Consider the following 5,000-nt stretch of genomic DNA (forward strand, 5'->3'; position numbering starts at 1 on the left):
GCAAGATTATTATATAATTCGTGAAAAATATCCAAAAAGTTTAAAGCACCTGGTATTCCAGGCAGTCTCCCATCCATGTACTAACAAGGCCCAAACCTGCTAATATTCAGAGATCGGCCATTGACTCTTGTTTTGGCAAATTTGTTCTATACTAAGTGAAAAATTTCCAAAAAGCTTTACAGCACCTGGTATTTCCAGGCGGTCTCCCATCCAAGTACTAACCAGGCCCAAACCTGCTAATATTCAGAGATCGGCATTGACTCTTTTTTTTTTGCAAGATTATTATATAATTCAGTGAAAAATATCCAAAAGTTTAAAGCACCTGGTATTCCCAGGCAGTCTCCCATCCATGTACTAACCAGGCCCAAACCTGCTAATATTCAGAGATCGGCCATTGACTTTGTTTTGGCAAAATTGTTCTATACTAAGTGAAAAATTTCCAAAAAGCTTACAGCACCTGGTATTCCCAGGCAGTCTCCCATCCAGTACTAACCAGGCCAAACCTGCTAATATTCAGAGATCGGCATTGACTCTTTTTTTTTTTTTGCAAGATTATTATATAATTCGTGAAAAATATCCAAAAAGTTTAAAGCACCTGGTATTCCCAGGCAGTCTCCCATCCATGTACTAACAAGGCCCAAACCTGCTAATATTCAGAGATCGGCCATGTTTTGGCAAAATTGTTCTATACTAAGTGAAAATTTTCCAAAAAGCTTACAGCATCTGGTATTTCAAGGTGGTCTCCCATCCAAGTACTAACCAGCCCAAACCTGCTTAGCTTCCAAGATCAGACGAAATCGGGCATGGCCAGGTTGGTTATGGCCGTAAGTGAAGACTGCTGCGAAGAGAGGGCTATTTGAAGTTCAGCCAATCTACTTGCCAGTACATTATATAAGTAGGAAAGTAAACCCAAAAGCTTAAAGCGCCTGGTAATTCCTAGGCGGTCTCTCATCCAAGTACTAACCAGACCTAAACCTGTTAATATGCAGAGATCGGGCATTGACTCTTTTTTTTTGCAAGATTATTATATAATTCGTGAAAAATATCCAAAAAGTTTAAAGCACCTGGTATTCCCAGGCAGTCTCCCATCCATGTACCAACAAGGCCCAAACCTGCTAATATTCAGAGATCGGCCATTGACTCTATGTTTTGGCAAATTTGTTCTATACTAAGTGAAAATTTTCCAAAAGGCTTACAGCACCTGGTATTTCAAGGCGGTCTCCCATCCAAGTACTAACCAGACCTAAACCTGCTAGTATGCAGAGATCTGGCATTGACTCTTTTTTATTTGCAAGATTATTATATAATTCGTGAAAAATATCCAAAAAGTTTAAAGCACCTGGTATTCCCAGGCAGTCTCCCATCCATGTACTAACCAAGGCCCAAACCTGCTAATATGCAGAGATCGGCCAATGACTATGTTTTGGCAAAATTGTTCTATACTAAGTGAAAAATTTCCAAAAAGCTTACAGCACCTGGTATTCCCAGGCGGTCTCCCATCCAAGTACTAACCAGGCCATAACCTGCTTAGCTTCAGAGATCAAACGAGATCTGTCATAGCCAGGTTGGTATGGCCGTAAGCGAAAACTGCTCCGAAGAGAGTGCTATTTAAAGTTCTGCCAATCTACTGGCCAGTACATTATATAAGTAGGAAAGAAAACCCAAAAGCTTAAAAAGCCTGCTATTCCTAGGCGGTCTCTCATCCAAGTACTAACCAGACCTAAACCTGCTAAGATTCAGAGATTGGGCATTGACTTTTTTTTTTTTTTTTTTTTTTTTTGCAAGATTAGTATATAATTCGTGAAAAATATCCAAAAAGTTTAAAGCACCTGGTATCCCAGGCAGTCTCCCATCCATGTACCAACAAGGCCCAAACCTGCTAATATTCAGAGATCGGCCATTGACTCTTTTTTTTTGCAAGATTATTATATAATTCATGAAAAATTTCCACAAAGTTTAAAGCACCTGGTATTCCCAGGCAGTCTCCCATGCATGTACTAACCAGGCCCAAACCTGCTAATATTCAGAGATCGGCCATGTTTTGGCAAAATTGTTCAATACTAAGTGAAAATTTTCCAAAAAGCTTACAGCACCTGGTATTTCAAGGCGGTCTCCCATCCAAGTACTAACCAGGCCCAAACCTGCTTAGCTTCCGAGATAAGACGAGATCGGGCATGTCCAGGTTGGTATGGCCGTAAGCGAAGCCTGCTGCGAAGAGAGGGCTATTTAAAGTTCAGCCAATCTACTCGCAAGTACATTATATAAGTAGGAAAGAAAACCCAAAAGCTTAAAGCGCCTGGTATTCCTAGGCGGTCTCTCATCCAAGTACTAACCAGACCTAAACCTGCTAAGATTCAGAGATCTGGCATTGACTCTTTTTTTTTTTTTTTGCAAGATTATTATATAATTCGTGAAAAATATCCAAAAAGTTTAAAGCACCTGGTATTCCCAGGCAGTCTCCCATCCATGTACTAACAAGGCCCAAACCTGCTAATATGCAGAGATCTGGCATTGACTCTTTTTTTTTTGCAAGATTATTATATAATTCGTGAAAAATATCCAAAAAGTTTAAAGCACCTGGTATTCCCAGGCAGTCTCCCATCCATTTACTAACAAGGCCCAAACCTGCTAATATGCAGAGATCGGCCATTGACTCTATGTTTTGGCAAAATTGTTCTATACTAAGTGAAAAATTTCCAAAAAGCTTACAGCACCTGGTATTTCAAGACGGTCTCCCATCCAAGTACTAACCAGACCTAAACCTGCTAATATGCAGAGATCTGGCATTGACTCTTTTTTTTTTTTTTGCAAGATTATTATATAATTCGTGAAAAATATCCAAAAAGTTTAAAGCACCTGGTATTCCCAGGCAGTCTCCCATCCATGTACTAACAAGGCCCAAACCTGCTAATATTCAGAGATCGGCCATGTTTTGGCAAAATTGTTCTATACTAAGTGAAAATTTTCCAAAAAGCTTACAGCACCTGGTATTTCAAGGTGGTCTCCCATCCAAGTACTAACCAGGCCCAAACCTGCTTAGCTTCCGAGATCAGACGAAATCGGGCATGGCCAGGTTGGTATGGCCGTAAGTGAAGACTGCTGCGAAGAGAGGGCTATTTAAAGTTCAGCCAATCTACTTGCCAGTACATTATATAAGTAGGAAAGTAAACCCAAAAGCTTAAAGCGCCTGGTATTCCTAGGCGGTCTCTCATCCAAGTACTAACCAGACCTAAACCTGTTATTATGCAGAGATCGGGCATTGACTCTTTTTTTTTGCAAGATTATTATATAATTCGTGAAAAATATCCAAAAAGTTTAAAGCACCTGGTATTCCCAGGCAGTCTCCCAACCATGTACTAACAAGGCCCAAACCTGCTAATATGCAGAGATCGGCCATTGACTCTATGTTTTGGCAAAATTGTTCTATACTAAGTGAAAATTTTCCAAAAAGCTTACAGCACCTGGTATTTCAAGACGGTCTCCCATCCAAGTACTAACCAGACCTAAACCTGCTAATATGCAGAGATCTGGCATTGACTCTTTTTTTTTTTTTTGCAAGATTATTATATAATTCGTGAAAAATATCCAAAAAGTTTAAAGCACCTGGTATTCCCAGGCAGTCTCCTATCCATGTACTAACAAGGCCCAAACCTGCTAATATTCAGAGATCGGCCATGTTTTGGCAAAATTGTTCTATACTAAGTGAAAATTTTCCAAAAAGCTTACAGCACCTGGTATTTCAAGGTGGTCTCCCATCCAAGTACTAACCAGGCCCAAACCTGCTGAGCTTCCGAGATCAGACGAAATCGGGCATGGCCAGGTTGGTATGGCCGTAAGTGAAGACTGCTGCGAAGAGAGGGCTATTTAAAGTTCAGCCAATCTACTTGCCAGTACATTATATAAGTAGGAAAGTAAACCCAAAAGCTTAAAGCGCCTGGTATTCCTAGGCGGTCTCTCATCCAAGTACTAACCAGACCTAAACCTGTTAATATGCAGAGATCGGGCATTGACTCTTTTTTTTTGCAAGATTATTATATAATTCGTGAAAAATATCCAAAAAGTTTAAAGCACCTGGTATTCCCAGGCAGTCTCCCATCCATGTACCAACAAGGCCCAAACCTGCTAATATTCAGAGATCGGCCATTGACTCTATGGTTTGGCAAAATTGTTCTATACTAAGTGAAAATTTTCCAAAAAGCTTACAGCATCTGGTATTTCAAGACGGTCTCCCATCCCAGTATTAACCAGACCTAAACCTGCTAATATGCAGAGATCTGGCATTGACTCTTTTTTTTTTTTTTGCAAGATTATTATATAATTCGTGAAAAATATCCAAAAAGTTTAAAGCACCTGGTTTTCCCAGGCAGTCTCCCATCCATGTACTAACAAGGCCCAAACCTGCTAATATTCAGAGATCGGCCATGTTTTGGCAAAATTGTTCTATACTAAGTGAAAATTTTCCAAAAAGCTTACAGCATCTGGTATTTCAAGGTGGTCTCCCATCCAAGTACTAACCAGGCCCAAACCTGCTTAGCTTCCGAGATCAGACGAAATCGGGCATGGCCAGGTTGGTATGGCCGTAAGTGAAGACTGCTGCGAAGAGAGGGCTATTTAAAGTTCAGCCAATCTACTTGCCAGTACATTATATAAGTAGGAAAGTAAACCCAAAAGCTTAAAGCGCCTGGTATTCCTAGGCGGTCTCTCATCCAAGTACTAACCAGACCTAAACCTGTTAATATGCAGAGATCGGGCATTGACTCTTTTTTTTTTTTGCAAGATTATTATATAATTCGTGAAAAATATCCAAAAAGTTTAAAGCACCTGGTATTCCCAGGCAGTCTCCCATCCATGTACCAACAAGGCCCAAACCTGCTAATATTCAGAGATCGGCCATTGACTCTTTTTTTTTGCAAGATTATTATATAATTCATGAAAAATATCCACAAAGTTTAAAGCACCTGGTATTCCCAGGCAGTCTCCCATCCATGTACTAACCAGGC

General features: G+C 40.1%; 3 non-coding genes and 3 pseudogenes across 3 annotated transcripts; all 6 read right to left on the reverse strand.

Annotated features, from left to right (window-relative positions):
• Window positions 1-711: 711 nt before the first annotated feature.
• On the reverse strand, window positions 712-830 carry LOC113090126 (uncharacterized; annotated as a pseudogene).
• Window positions 831-1,463: 633 nt separating this feature from the next.
• Window positions 1,464-1,582, reverse strand: LOC113090112 (5S ribosomal RNA). Its single transcript, XR_003286884.1, has one exon. It is a non-coding gene; the product is annotated as a 5S ribosomal RNA (ribosomal RNA).
• Window positions 1,583-2,081: 499 nt separating this feature from the next.
• LOC113090116 (5S ribosomal RNA) lies at window positions 2,082-2,200 on the reverse strand. The gene has a single exon (XR_003286887.1). It is a non-coding gene; the product is annotated as a 5S ribosomal RNA (ribosomal RNA).
• Window positions 2,201-2,972: 772 nt separating this feature from the next.
• On the reverse strand, window positions 2,973-3,091 carry LOC113090114 (5S ribosomal RNA). The gene has a single exon (XR_003286885.1). It is a non-coding gene; the product is annotated as a 5S ribosomal RNA (ribosomal RNA).
• A 628-nt stretch (window positions 3,092-3,719) lies between these two features.
• Window positions 3,720-3,838, reverse strand: LOC113090120 (uncharacterized; annotated as a pseudogene).
• Window positions 3,839-4,466: 628 nt separating this feature from the next.
• Window positions 4,467-4,585, reverse strand: LOC113090121 (uncharacterized; annotated as a pseudogene).
• Window positions 4,586-5,000: the final 415 nt, after the last annotated feature.

The sequence above is a fragment of the Carassius auratus genome, unplaced genomic scaffold (assembly GCF_003368295.1).
Source record: "Carassius auratus strain Wakin unplaced genomic scaffold, ASM336829v1 scaf_tig00052814, whole genome shotgun sequence".
Classification (NCBI taxonomy): domain Eukaryota; kingdom Metazoa; phylum Chordata; class Actinopteri; order Cypriniformes; family Cyprinidae; genus Carassius; species Carassius auratus.